At 50.1% G+C, this 15,774-nt stretch overlaps 1 pseudogene; it reads left to right on the top strand.

Moving 5' to 3' along the window:
* The first annotated feature begins 3,578 nt into the window (after window positions 1-3,578).
* On the top strand, window positions 3,579-13,614 carry LOC138664207 (uncharacterized; annotated as a pseudogene).
* The last annotated feature ends 2,160 nt before the right edge of the window (window positions 13,615-15,774 follow it).

Genomic DNA, 15,774 nt, shown 5'->3' with positions numbered 1-15,774 from the left:
GCTGTGATTGGTAAGAGGGTGATAAAATGAAGAAAAGTTACTTCTGGGGGTGTCGGACGCTGTACAGAGGAGATAGGACAGTAACAGGCTGTGATTGGTAAGAGGGTAATAACATGAAGAAAAGCTCCTTGTGGGAGTATCGGAGGCTGTACAGAGGAGACAGGACAATAACAGGCTGTGATTTGTGAGAGGGTGATAACATGAAGAAAAGCTCCTTCTGGGGGGAATCGGAGGCTGTACAGAGGAGATAGGACAGTAACAGGCTGTGATTGGTAAGAGGGTGATAACATGAAGAAAAGCTTCTTGTGGGGGTATCGGAGGCTGTACAGAGGAGATAGGGCAGTAACAGGCTGTGATTGGTAAGAGGGTGATAACATGAAGGAAAGCTCCTTCTGAGGGTATCGGACGCTGTACAGAGGATACAGGACAGTAACAGGCTGTGATTGGTAAGAGGGTAATAACATGACGAAAAGCTCCTTCTGGGGGTATCGGAGGCTGTAAAAAGAAGATATGACAGTAACAGGCTGTGATTGGTGAGAGAGTGATAACATGAAGAAAAGCTTCTTCTGGGGGTATCGGACACTGTAGAGAGGATACAGGACAGTAACAGGCTGTAATTGGTAAGAGTGTAATAACATGAAGAAAAGCTCCTTCTGGGGGTATTGGAGGCTGTAAAAAGAAGATATGACAGTAACAGGCTGTGATGGGTGAGAGAGTGATAACATGAAGAAAAGCTCCTTGTGGGGGTATCGGAGGCTGTACAGAGGAGACAGGACAATAACAGGCTGTGATTTGTGAGAGGGTGATAACATGAAAAAAGGCTTCTTCTGAAGGTATCGGAGGCTGTACAGAGGAGATAGGGCAGTAACAGGCGGTGATTGGTAAGAGAGTGATAACATGAATAAAAGCTCCTTCTGGAGGTATCGGAGGCTATCCAGAGGAGATAGGGCAGTAACAGGCTGTGATTTGTAAGAGTGATAACATGAAGAAAAGCTCCTTCTGGGGGTATTGGAGTCTGTACAAAGGAGAAAAGACAATAAGAGGCTGTGATTGGTAAGAGGGTGATAACATGAAGAAACTTTCCTTCTGGGGGTATCGGAGTCTGTATAGAGGAAACGGGACAGTAACAGGCTGTGATTGGTAAGAGGGTGATAACATGAAGAAAAGCTCCTTCTGAGGGTATCAGAGGCTGTACAGAGGAGATAGGGCAGTAACAGGCTGTGATTGGTAAGAGGGTGATAACATGAAGAAAAGCTTCTTCTGGGGGTATTGGAGGCTGTACAGAGGAGATAGGGCAGTAACAGGCTGTGATTGGTAAGAGAGTGATAACGAAGAAAAGCTTCTTCTGAGGGTATTGGAGGCTGTACAGAGGAGATAGGGCAGTAACAGGCTGTGATTGGTAAGAGGGTGATAACATGAAGAAAAGCTCCTTATGGGGGTATTGGAGGCTGTACAGAGGAGATAGGGCAGTAACAAGCTGTGATCGGTAAGAGACTAATAACATGAAGAAAAGCTCCTTCTGGGGGTATCGGAGTCTGTACAAAGGAGAAAAGACAATAAGAGGCTGTGATTGGTAAGAGGGTGATAACATGAAGAAACTTTCCTTCTGGGGGTATCGGAGTCTGTATAGAGGAAACGGGACAGTAACAGGCTGTGATTGGTAAGAGGGTGATAACATGAAGAAAAGCTCCTTCTGGGGGTATTGGAGGCTGTACAGAGGAGATAGGGCAGTAACAAGCTGTGATCGGTAAGAGACTGATAACATACCTAGTGGCTGTAATAACATGAAGTAAAGTAGGATTTTGGGCTGCGATATTATAATAAAATCTAATCCAAATGGTGGAGATAACACTTGTATGATGGAACACGATGAGCTATAGGGTCTTCGGGATGACGCACACTCAACAGCCTCCCTCTGTCCTCCTTCACTGGTGACCTCACACAGTTTCAGTCCACATTGTGCGGCCTCATTATCCTGCCCGGTGTGACAGTATCAGGTCTGAGAAGCAAATTTATAAATTAATTGTATTAAAGCGAGAAGTTGTTTCTTCCCAATTAGACGGTTATGGCGGATGTAGCGACATCTCATCAAGGACAAGCTCCGGAGTGTTTGCGTATTAATTATAATCTGCGCTCGTCACCAACCTCAATGTCTCGTCCTTACAGGTTCATTACTTCATCATTCATTTGCCAAAATTCTTTAATTGCTTTTATTAGGGAATAAAAAAAGGAAATAAAACTGACGAGTGTAATCAGAAAACGATAACTTTAAGCTTTGCTTCTGCTCACACTGGTGTCAGGGACGTAACAGAAAGAAGAAGGACAATGAGAAATGGTCACTAATGTTTGCATAATCTGGAAAAAAATAAAAAAAATTCGCTACACTTACTTTACCACTCACTATACTCTGACCCTTCTGCTCCTCACCGACACCTATACTCTGACCCTTCTGCTCCTCACCGACACCCATCCAGTCCTGGCGGCATCTTCACATCCTCCGCCGATTGTCGTGTCTCTTGCACTTGGCTGGGACTTCCGAGAGTCATGGCACCCAGCAGGGTTCTGCATCGGCATCATGGCGTCACGAGGTACAATGGCCCGGAAACACCATTCCTCCGATCAGTCCGACTATGGCGAAACCAAACTAACAACTATTGTTGTTTATTCTTTTTTAGTGGTTTGAAAACATTTAGAACTTTGCATCAAAACTTTTTGTTTGTGTCGCCTTTTATCGACAACAGCAACTTTTTTTTTCTCTCGATGGAGCTGTGTGAGGTCTTGTTTTTTGCAATGTGAGGTCTTGTTTTTTGCAATGTGAGGGCTTGTTTTTTGCAATGTGAGGGCTTGTTTTTTGCAATGTGAGGGCTTGTTTTTTGCAATTCGAGGGCTTGTTTTTGGTGTGCCGAACTGTAATGGTACCATTGTGTTACTGCGGATGCCAGCACAGAATGGCACAAATTAAATAAATGATTGACACCTGCATTGAAGTGGTTAAACATCAGATTCGGACCCGTCTCCGCACTCCCCGACCTGCTCTGTGGCAGATATCGGAGTGCTACATGTCACCCTTAGGTTTTAGGAAGAGATATGAGGTCCTGTTTGCTGTGTTAGATCCTCATTTGACTGTCTGTATCATGGATAAAGGAACGGGTAGATATTGGGGTAGAGATAGTGGTTGTACCAAGACCCTGGCACCTACAAAGACCCCCCTGGGTCTTTGCTCCAAACTAGACACTGTCCAATCACAAGCCTGCAAAAAAGGCTGCAGGGAAAAACCTCTTCCAAAACTTTTCCAAAAACTACTTAAGAGTTTGTGCACAGAATGTCCTTTTTTTCAGACAGATCCTGCTTGGAATTCGTTTAGAATCTGCCTGAAAGTGTGCCCCCCAAAAAATGAACATAGTGCACAGCAATGTAAAAACGACGAGGCTGTGCACACATTCCGTCTTATGTCACATCTTTTACCCAGTTTGGGGTCCTGAAACTTTGAAGTGATTAAAAGAAGGGCCCTGATTATTCTTTTGGGGGTTTTATTTGGAAGCCACACGCTCTAGGTACTTGAAAGTTTAGCGCAAAAGATGTCGGCGGCGGAGCTACCTCAAAACACAACTGAAAAGATGTTAGTGAAGACGCTGCAGGAAAATGGTTTGCAGAAGCAGCTTCCATTTGGAAAACATCTTAAAGATGCTGTGTGTATATACTCTGCTAGTACCAATCAAGAAACTAAAAGGCCCTCAAAAAATCCACAAATAAGGAGTGTCTCCTGAGGAAGCATTGGCGAAACGAGTGTTGGTAGATGTTGTGTAGGATGAGCAGCGCACACTGGCATGATCTATTACACTTTGGTTTACACTTCTAATTCATTTATCCTTGAGGTCTGATCTTCTTTCTTTAATCATGAATTGATATTTAGATTATTTACTAAATATATTTTATACATATATTTACATTTCATATATTGATTATTTTCTTTTAATCTCAATTTGGTTATGAACTTTCCAATTTTTTTGTGAGTACTATACCCACATGCAGGGATATCAAACACTGTGCCCTTCGGGTTAAATTAAATGGTCACTTAATTTACTGTTCAGTTATTTATTTTGTTCGATTTGCTCAGTAACACTTTATAATATAGTAATCTGTGCACTCTGCTCTTCCACCTCCATTTTTTTTTATTTCAGTTTTTATCTGTCTTCTTGTCATACATGGTTTTAATCCACTATTATTATTATTTATCATTATTTAAAATTTAATAAAGAGTAACCTAATATTTTAATATTGGTCGAGCACTGGATTACTGTAGGTATTTTCATACACACTAAAAGTATCTTTAAAAATGTTTTTACAGAGAACCTGTCAGCACGATGTTGTAATGTAAATGTAAAGTAAAACTATGGCTGTTATGCGGCTGTAATACAGGTTACATTGACACCTTTGGTGAAGAAATCCGCTCTGTGGTTCTTTTTATTAGCATTTTATTATATTATATTTTATTATATTTGAAGTTTTCTGCTAATTAGATTTCCATGCACAGGGGCTGGACTGTGCACTTGGTCTTCTCCTCCCTGTCTGTGATCTTAAGCTTTTACTATGTCTGCCTTTGTTCTAAATTTTCCCTGGCCCCTCCACTGCCTCCGGTCTGTGATTCCCTGGTCCCTCCACTGCCTCCGGTCTATGATTCCCTGGTCCCTCCACTGCCTCCGGTCTATGATTCCCTGGCCCCTCCACTGCCTCCGGTCTGTGATTCCCTGGTCCCTCCACTGCCCCCGGTCTATGATTCCCTGGCCCCTCCACTGCCTCTGGTCTGTGATTCCCTGGCCCCTCCACTGCCTCCGGTCTGTGATTCCCTGGCCCCTCCACTGCCTCCGGTCTATGATTCCCTGGCCCCTCCACTGCCTCTGGTCTGTGATTCCCTGGCCCCTCCACTGCCTCCGGTCTGTGATTCCCTGGCCCCTCCACTGCCTCTGGTCTAGGATTCCCTGGTCCCTCCACTGCCTCCGGTCTATGATTCCCTGGCCCCTCCACTGCCTCTGGTCTGTGATTCACTGGTGCCTCCACTGCCTCCGGACTGTGACTCCCTGATCCCTCCACTGCCTCCGGTCTATGATTCCCTGGCCCCTCCACTGCCTCTGGTCTGTGATTCCCTGGTCCCTCCACTGCCCCCGGTCTATGATTCCCTGGTCCCTCCACTGCCTCCGGTCTGTGATTCCCTGGCCCCTCCACTGCCTCTGGTCTGTGATTCCCTGGCCCCTCCACTGCCTCTGGTCTGTGATTCCCTGGTCCCTCCACTGCCTCCGGTCTGTGATTCCCTGGCCCCTCCACTGCCTCCGGTCTATGATTCCCTGGCCCCTCCACTGCCTCTGGTCTGTGATTCCCTGGCCCCTCCACTGCCTCCGGTCTGTGATTCCCTGGCCCCTCCACTGCCTCTGGTCTATGATTCCCTGGTCCCTCCACTGCCTCCGGTCTATGATTCCCTGGCCCCTCCACTGCCTCTGGTCTGTGATTCCCTGGTCCCTCCACTGCCCCCGGTCTATGATTCCCTGGTCCCTCCACTGCCTCCGGTCTGTGATTCCCTGGCCCCTCCACTGCCTCCGGTCTATGATTCCCTGGCCCTTCCACTGCCTCCAGTCTGTGATTCCCTGGCCCCTCCACTGCCTCCGGTCTATGATTCCCTGGTCCCTCCACTGCCTCCGGTTTGTGATTCCCTGGCCCCTCCACTGCCTCCGGTCTATGATTCCCTGGTCCCTCCACTGCCTCCAGTCTGTGATTCACTGGTGCCTCCACTGCCTCCGGACTGTGACTCCCTGATCCCTCCACTGCCTCCGGTCTGTGATTCCCTGGTCCCTCCACTGCCTCCAGTCTATGACTCCTGGTCCCTCCACTGCCTCCAGTCTGTGATTCCCTGGCCCCTCCACTGCCTCCGGTCTATGATTCCCTGGTCCCTCCACTGCCTCCGGTTTGTGATTCCCTGGCCCCTCCACTGCCTCCGGTCTATGATTCCCTGGTCCCTCCACTGCCTCCAGTCTGTGATTCACTGGTGCCTCCACTGCCTCCGGACTGTGACTCCCTGATCCCTCCACTGCCTCCGGTCTGTGATTCCCTGGTCCCTCCACTGCCTCCAGTCTATGACTCCTGGTCCCTCCACTGCCTCCAGTCTGTGATTCCCTGACCCCTCCACTGCCTCCGGTCTGTGATTCCCTGGCCCCTCCACTGCCTCCGGTCTGTGATTCCCTGGCCCCTCCACTGCCTCTGGTCTATGATTCCCTGGTCCCTCCACTGCCTCCGGTCTGTGATTCCCTGGCCCCTCCACTGCCTCCGGTTTGTGATTCCCTGGTCCCTCCACTGCCTCCTGTCTGTGATTCCGTGGCCCCTCCACTGCTTCTGGTCTGTGATTCCCTGGCCCCTCCACTGCCTCCGGTCTATGACTCCCTGGTCCCTCCACTGCCTCCAGTCTGTGATTCCATGGCCCCTCCACTGCCTCCGGTCTGTGATTCCCTGGTCCCTCCACTGCCTCCAGTCTGTGATTCCCTGGCCCCTCCACTGCCTCCGGTCTGTGATTCCCTGGCCCCTCCACTGCCTCCGGTCTGTGATTCCCTGGTCCCTCCACTGCCTCCGGTCTGTGATTCCCTGGTCCCTCCACTGCCTCCAGTCTGTGATTCCCTGGCCCCTCCACTGCCTCCGGTCTGTGATTCCCTGGTCCCTCCACTGCCTCCGGTCTGTGATTCCCTGGCCCCTCCACTGCCTCCGGTTTGTGATTGCCTGGTCCCTCCACTGCCTCCGGTCTATGATTCCCTGGTCCCTCCACTGCCTCCGGTCTGTGATTCTGTGGTCCCTCCACTCCCGGAAGTGCCCGGTTAACTCAGGATCACTCACCTGGATGGTGTCAGAAGTAGAGGTGAGTAAATTTGATCGGGTTCCTGCTTATTCAGCAAGCTATAGCGTTTACCAAATAACCTGCAGAGGGAACCTGGCTTCCTGGATCGCTCTGTGTGATCCGCTGTTTGGCTCTGCAGCTTCATGTGTCGTGGCTGTATGACAGTCACCACACATGAATGGAGAGCCTGTTTGTTGGGCTCTCCATGCATGTGTCGTGACTGTCTCACAACCACGACACATGTGTAACACCCCAGGTAACCGGTTGCTACAGTGATGTTGCCTTCCTTTAGGGGAGTTCGATATCATGCTTGGAGGCAAGGAGGATTCCCTTTACCAGGTAACGCACCTGCATACAACACATTCTGAATCCAGGCCATAAGGGGGAGCTCTGAACCCGGATTCAGGGAAGCTTCCCCTGCTTTAAGTGTTCTGACCTGGAGGAAGAGTTAGTTCAGTCTGGAGCAGACAGTGAAGAGAGAGGAGTGGAGGGCAGAGAGCGGAGCTGTGCAGCCAGGACTGAGCTGCAGCTCCAGGAAAGTAAGTGAACCCAAAAAAGTCAACCAGAGGAAAGAAGCACAGGAGAAGGAAAGGGGCTTACAGGAGAACTGTGACCAGGCACCCTCAGAGCCGAAGCGCAGGAACCAGGCACCGGGAGCCCAAGGCTGTGTTGTACTCCAGGTCACACGGCAGAACTGGAAGGCATAGGACTTTATGTTATTTGCCCACACCCACACCTGAAGGTGCAGCAGTACACTAGGAGCCTGGGTCGTGATAGAGACCCTATAAAAAGGCTCTCACTGCCCATCATACAGGTAACTGTCCCAGGACAGGAGACAGAGGACTTTGCCAGCAAGCTACAGGCAGCAGGGACCTCGCATGCTAGCGTGAGTAGGAAGGCTTACGGACCTCACCTGGGAGAGGGATCTACCTTTGCCTCTAGGCTGGCCGGACCACATCACCACCTGTTCCTGGTATCCTAGACTGTGGATTGCTACCATCAGTAAACCAGGTAAAGATGTTGCAACTCTGTGTCCTGCATTTATTTGCCGGCATACACCATCTCTGTCCAGCACACCGGGGACCCTGGGGACCCCGCTTCACCTGTGGGAAGCGAGACCATCTGTGCTGCAGTAACACCACCCCATAGGACCCCTTTAAGCAGCGTCGGTCCCTTCTGACCGAGAACCACAGGTGGCGTCATGAACACAAACTTTAATACAAATCCCTTTAAAAGACCTTTCCTCTTTAATTGGGCACCCAGGGCCACGGACTGGGTCACAGCCACTGTGGCATCCCCTTTAAGTGCAACCGGACTCGGTACCGAGTGCTTCAGGCCCTGGCGGGCGACCCACATGGAGCCAAACAGCTGATCCGCCAGAGCACTCCAGGAAGCCGGGTTCCCTCTGCAGCTTATTCAGTAAGTGCTATAGCTTGCCAAATAAGGCGGGATCTGATCAAATTTGCTCATCTCTAGGCATAAGGAAAGGGTTGCAAGGCACAGCCAGGGTAGATCTCCCCAATCACCTGTAACCTGAGAGAGAAAACCGCTGTGGTACCAGTAATCTCTCAACATTGAAAGTGGGAATGAGACTTGCCAGGATCCCGAAGAAGACGGATCAATTAAACTGATGGAAGAGCTCAACTCAACAAACTCGGCTCTACTACAGCAGGACCAAGCGGCAACTACCAAACTTTCTTCTAAGCGCTACAGAACTGTGAGCGAGACAACGATGTTCTACTGTGTCAGGGGGTAGAGCAGGCTTCTTTAGCTATGGCTCTGTAGCAGCGCGGCCCGAATATCGGAAGCCATGTAGGAAGTTATTAGAGAGTAGTTTATGGAAATTGTTTATACTGCTTGTACTGAACTTTGCATTGCCATAGTTGGAGGGCTACTTGTGTGACACGCCCCAGGTATCTCTTCTTTGTATATATTATTGCTGTTATCATTACAATAACTGTTAGTCTTCATTTCCGGAATATATTCCTGTGTCTTTCAATAAAGCAGGTGTTTTGTTTCTGCCTCCTGGTCTTCTGTGCATAGTTGAGTCCTGCCCGGCCTTGTCATTCAGGCACATCTACAGAATCACAGACCGCAGGAAGGTGGAGGGGCCTGAGATCACAGATCAGGTGCAGGGGCCTGAGATCACAGCGGGGGTGGGGAATCACACACTGGAGGCAGGTGGAGGGGCCAGGGAATCACAGACTGAGGCAGGTGGAGGGGCCAGGGAATCACAGACTGAGGCAGGTGGATGGGCCAGGTAATCACAGACTGGAGTCAAGTGGTGGACTGGGAGGAGAGAGGGACGACAATTTGCATCAGTTTTACAGTGCCGCTACAGTTATGTCTTTCCATTACAAAATCGTGCTGACAGGTTCTCTTAGCGGCCTCATCCATTTTTCCCGTGCTGAACAGCACAGAGATTGTCACCAGGATAGATCTCTCCGCTTCATGGATTTCATGCAAGCAGCGGGATCTTGCCAGCGTTATCTGCTGCTATTTTAGGATCTGTTCTATTACAAGTCTTGCGAAAGCGAGAAGGAACCTGTATTATGGCAGGCGCGGTACTGTATAAGGTGTGCGCCTCTGACTGGGGAACACAAAGACCAAGCAACAATAAAATGTGGTCAGTGCCCTGTTCCCCCCTCGCACCACTCCCCTTGGTGATGCAGTAATTAGGATGCCCAACCGGCCAATGGTCTCTAAAGGGGAAGGGTCCTATGGCCACTCCTACAGGGGTACAAGCTTTTGTCCCTGCAGTGATGTCTGATTCCCTGGTCGAGGCCCTGCGGCAGAGCGGCACAGGAAGGTGAGCACTGGCTTCAAGCCCTTATTACCGGCCTCAGCGCTCACCTCCCTGGGCCCTCTCCCGGCCCCCAGCCTACACTCCCCTTGTCCAGCCTAGGCCCAGCTAGTATGGGTTCGCCCTCCCTCACCCCCACACCCCCTGGTCCTCCCGTGGCCCTGATGCTGCATGCTAGTTCACCTCTGCTGCTGACCAGCACACCGGCTGGGGGGGCGTTCAGCGCGGTGTCCAAGCGGATCAGAGGTCGGCATGGTCCAGATCTTGGCACAGCAGCCCCTCTCTGCAGCACTGCCGGTCAGAAATCCCCCTGCTGTGGGTACTCAAGCGTCGGGTGTCCAGAGGCAGCGAGCGAGGGTTGAGCGCCGCACCCGTCATCGGAACAGCAGCATCTCCCCCTTGCTGAGGCGGCATGTGGCGGCAGGCGGCGCTCGGCGGTGCCACCGCTCCCCGCCGATCAGGAAACTGTGGGCAGGTGGTCTGCGAGGTTACCCCGCACCCCGGAGCGGCTTCAGGTCGGGTATGGTGCAGCGTCGCCGCCTCTCCAGGTGCGCAGCTGCTGGCGGCTTCGTGCTCCCTGTAGCTCTTCTCAGCTCCCAGGCCAAGCCCTTCCCACTCACTTCCGATCCCTGCCCACTCATTTCCGGTCCCCGCAGTCTCAAGATGAGAACAGGGCTGGCCTGTCCTCCATTACCTTCCCTGTGGGCACATCTATGCCGCCCGAAGGGGGTAACCTGGAGACTGGCAGGAGCACTCTTCAGACACCAGAGCGCACTGATCGGTCAAACCGAACCAAGCAGCGCGCTGATTTGCGACCCAGTACAGGCCTGACCTCCAGGCTACCCCCGGCAGGTGCAGCACCTACGCCTGCACAGGGGTACTGGGGTGGACAGGCTGTAGAGACAACATGGCAGCTGAAGATCGCGCTATTCGGTCCAACTGGACCGATCAGAGCGCTCCACCACTGCACAATACGGATCACTGTGAAATATCAGTAATGGCATCAAACACGGACACATTTACACCTCCCAAGATTTTCCATTACCCCCTGCCCAGTCATATCCCAGCAATGGGATTGAGTACAGTTACCTCCTAACACCCCCCTTCTAAGCAGCACGATGGTATCGACTACGGCCAATAACCCCCCTCTGACGACCGATATAATCCCCCCCATTAAGCAGCATAGTAGCAGCGGACGAAGGCGTAGATGCCACGCGTCCTCCCAATCTTCCTCTGGTAACTCTCGTCACCATTCGTGCTACCCCTCTAAATGTCCCTCCCGTCACCGATGCAGATGTAGCTCACATAGTAGCTCCTGCACATCGCGGGCCTCAGAATGTCTTTCATTAGCTACATCTGAAGGGTCCGAAACTTTGCAGAGCCCGGATAGGCGTTATCGGGCACATAAACCCCCTAAACCACGTGCACCCTCTAGGGCTATCAGCCGGGGAGAACCATCCCCCACAACTTCCAGCCACGCCAACTGCCATGCAGTCGCATAGGACAGCCGTAATTCCGCCATCATATGGTTGTAATCAGGCTCGAGCGCACGACAGTCCATTATGCGCTCCAAATTTGGCTAACAACCAGGAATACGCATCTCAAGCTTCCCTGGTTTCCAGTCAATGCATCGGCCAGTCCATTGCTGTAGCGGGAGCCAGAGTCTCCCCGTCCTGTGACATCACCCCGTCAACATCAACGGGAGCCGGGGCTCCTCCAGGATCGGTGTACACTCTTCCAGAGTCACATAGCGGTGAGTATTCCAAAGGTAGCGTGCAACTGGTATGCTACGCGGGTAACTTAAAATAAATGGAGCTAACCTCAGCTATAAAGGACCTAATTCTACACCTATCGCATCCGAGCGGTACAGTGGTGAACAATAAAACACCACAGTCAGCGAATCTACACAAAGACGCCTTCTTCTGTGGGATCAGACCGCTAGGCGCTCATATAAACAAGGAAACCAGACGAAAAATCTGGAACAACGATTAATATTGACATATGGTCGCTGTTATTAGCCGACCAACAAACGGTGGATAAGGCGTTCCTGCAATCGTACAACGGTCACACATGTGCCATGGCTAGAGAGACTGCAAGCAAGGAACTAGGGCTGGCAATAGGGTGGAGCAAAAAAGAGGGTTTTGCAGCAATTTATAAGAGCCAATGGTGCAAATCCGATTGGCCGGAGCTATGGACAACATCAAACTGGGGGCGAGACCCAGCCCTATGGGAAATATTTGCAATGGTGGCAGCTATCAATATATGGGCCGATCAGTTGAGAAACATGAACATTCCAAACAAAAAATGCAAAAACAGCAAGGAGTCTAAATCACATCATCCTCATCCTTGCCCATACTTGCTCTCCTACGCTGGCTAGCGCTGCTATGCGTAGAAAACAATATTTGGTGTAGAGCCATCGTGGTGGCGGAAGTAGACGACAATACCATTAACTCACTGTTATTTACCAATTGGCAGGCTTTCAGAATCCAGCATCCCGACGCGCAACCCTGGGGTATTCAGTGTCCACTGTCCCTCTGGGACACAGTGGCCAATCACTGATGCCCTTAATCCGGGCCTCCACTTCGTCGGCTACGTGGCAGGTCTATGGTAAGGCTTGGGAGGAGTGGTGCTCATTAATTCAGGATAGGCCAGTTGATAAATTTGACCGAGCACGGAAATTATTGTGGTTAGCTTTTTTCTTTCAACTACTGGGATGGGAAGACATAACTAAGTTCTTCTTCATGAAGGCCTCTTTCACACTTCCATCTTTTCTCTCTCGTCGAAATCCGTCGAGTTTTGAAAATTTTTCTGTTTTTTCCCATAGACTTGTATTAGCGATGGATTGTGATGGATGGCCATCCGGTTCATCCGTCGTGCACTGGATCCGTCAGAAAATCGCTTAGCGATGGGTCCTGCACTGTCCGTCATCGGCTATAATGGAATCCTATGGATGCAGGATCCGTCGCTGACCGTTAAACACGGGAATCCAGTGACGTATCCCGTTTTTACACTCTGAGCATGCCCGGAAGGATTTTCAAGTCCGGGAAAAGTCTATCACTCTCTCTCTCTCTAATCTTATACCTGAAAATCCAGGCAGGAACTCCTTCGATGCATCCGTCATAACACTGGATGCGTTGCACACGTTTTCAGCTACTTTCACAACATCCGTCGATACGTTGCTTCACTGCATTGCGACGCACCCACAGCGACGGAAATGTGAAAGAGGCCTAAGCAAGCCATTAAAGGATGGAAAAGGCTTCAGCCAAGCCAAGAATGTCGCCGCCCCATTTCACTGAAGCAATTGCATGTCATGATTTTGATATCCCCATCAGTCTGCACATCGCAATACGAGGCGGTCCTCATATCGGCAGCTTTTGAAATGGCCTTTTTCGGAGCACTGCGCATTAGCGAATTATTACCACGGTCAAAAAACATTTTGGAAGGAGGCCTAATTAATGAGGACATAGTTATATGCAGCGACGCTCTGCGCATTCGGGTGAGAAAATCCAAGTGCGATCCCACCGGTAGGGGCACATGGGTCCTGGTTAACTCTACAGATGGCCCAGTTTGCCCGCTAAAAATCATTAAAAGATATGGCGTAATAAGACACGCAAGTAGATTTTTCTTCACTCATACAGACGGGTCCCCTCTGACCAAGTACCAATTCCAGGCAATGTTCAAGCTATGCTTGGAAAAAACCATCGCAAATCCAAAGGAGTACGGAACACATTCGTTCCGCATTGGGGCAGCTACAGAAGCAGCTAGGGCAGGAGGGACAGAGGCCGAGGTGCAGAGAATGGGTCGTTGGAAGTCCGCATGCTTCGCCAGATACATAAGACCTGATTTGCTGAATTAACATATGTTATCTCTTACAGGAGTAGAAGTTTGGGTTGTAGGACATTCCAAAAAGGCCTTGGCCTTGGCCTCCCGGGCCTAGAAGTTAACTGGAGGGGTATCAGAGGCCTTCAATGGAAATAGGTGTTCAAAGAGATGGTTGGCATAGCAAGGAGGGCTAAACGCTTGGTGATAATCGTGATGCACGCGGGTGGCAATGATGTAGGCAAGCAAAAGGTGGCCGATATGTACAATTGGATGACAACGGATATGGAACGGTTCAGCTAGCCCGTAGTGAGGTGGCTCATCCTGTTTCCTCTTCACTTTACTTGCTGAAATCTTAAATTATAATAATTAAGAGAAGATAAAATCAATTCTAAAAAAATGAATAAACCCAATTTTTTGAGGATTTCGTTTGCCCGATTCCGGCAAAAATGGCGGTCAGGCTGACATCAAAGATGTGCATCGCTCACAATGTGACCACATAGAGCCTGGTCAAGCAGCAGACTCAGAATGAGAAGACATCCAAAAAAAAAAGGTGTGAGGACCAGGTGGGGAGTTGGTGAAGTAAGGGATTGTCAATGGGACTCCTGCTCTGAGTGGTTCATGACACCTTAGGCAGGGGCATATTTTGGGGGGATAGATGGGGTATTCGTCCCAGGTGCAGCTGGCAGGGAGGCTGTTATGATTAGGCAACTCAGTACCACAGTGAACATAGAGGTCAGAGCACATACAGTGATCTGACAATAATCCAAAAACATAGAACGAGCTCTGAGACGTGGGAACTCTGTTGACCGCAATCCCTAATCCTCTCCAACAACACTAGAGGCAGCCGTGGATTGCGCCTAACGCTACCTATGCAACTCGGCACAGCCTGAGAAACTAGCTAGCCTGAAGATAGAAAATAAGCCTACCTTGCCTCAGAAAAATACCCCAAAGGAAAAGGCAGCCCCCCACATATAATGACTGTGAGTAAGATGAAAAGACAAACGTAGAGATGAAATAGATTTAGCAAAGTGAGGCCCGACTTTCTGAACAGAGCGAGGATAGGAAAGGTAACTTTGCAGTCAACACAAAACCCTAAAAACCACGCAAAGGGGGCAAAAAGACCCTCCGTACCGAACTAACGGCACGGAGGTACACCCTCTGCGTCCCAGAGCTTCCAGCAAACAAATAGATAAGCTGGACAGAAGAAAAGCAAACAAAATAGCAAAGGAAAACTTAGCTATGCAGAGCAGCAGGCCACAGGAACGATCCAGGAGGAAAACAAGTCCAATACTGGAACATTGACAGGAAGCTAGGATCAAAGCACTAGGTGGAGTTAAGTAGAGCAGCACCTAATGACTTCACCACATCACCTGAGGGAGGAAACTCAGAAGCCGCAGTACCACTTCCCTCCACCAACGGAAGCTTACAGAGAGAATCAGCCGAAGTACCACTTGTGACCACAGGAGGGAGCTCTGCCACAGAATTCACAACAGTACCCCCCCCCTTGAGGAGGGGTCACCGAACCCTCACCAGAGCCCCCAGGCCGACCAGGATGAGCCACATGAAAGGCACAAACAAGATCGGGAGCATGTACATCAGAGGCAAAGACCCAGGAATTATCTTCCTGAGCATAACCCTTCCACTTAATCAGATACTGGAGTTTCCGTCTTGAAACACGAGAATCCAAAATCTTCTCCACAATATACTCCAACTCCCCCTCCACCAAAACCGGGGCAGGAGGGTCAACAGAAGGAACCATAGGTGCCACGTATCTCCGCAACAATGACCTATGGAATACGTTATGTATGGAAAAAGAATCTGGAAGTGTCAGACGAAAAGACACAGGATTAAGAACCTCAGAAATCCTATATGGACAAATGAAACAAGGTTTAAACTTAGGAGAGGAAACCTTCATAGGAATATGACGAGAAGATAACCAAACCAGATCCCCAACACGAAGTCGGGGACCCACACAGCGTCTGCGATTAGCAAAACGTTGAGCCTTCTCCTGGGACAAGGTCAAATTGTCCACTACCTGAGTCCAAATCTGCTGCAACCTGTCCACCACAGTATCCACACCAGGACAGTCCGAAGACTCAACCTGTCCTGACGAGAAACGAGGATGGAACCCAGAGTTGCAGAAAAATGGCGAAACCAAGGTAGCCGAGCTAGCCCGATTATTAAGGGCGAACTCAGCCAAAGGCAAAAAGGACACCCAGTCATCCTGATCAGCAGAAACAAAACATCTCAGATATGTTTCCAAGGTCTGATTGGT

This window comes from Ranitomeya imitator, chromosome 1 (assembly GCF_032444005.1).
Source record: "Ranitomeya imitator isolate aRanImi1 chromosome 1, aRanImi1.pri, whole genome shotgun sequence".
NCBI lineage: Eukaryota > Metazoa > Chordata > Amphibia > Anura > Dendrobatidae > Ranitomeya > Ranitomeya imitator.
This window is presented reverse-complemented; position numbering and strand designations above follow the sequence as displayed.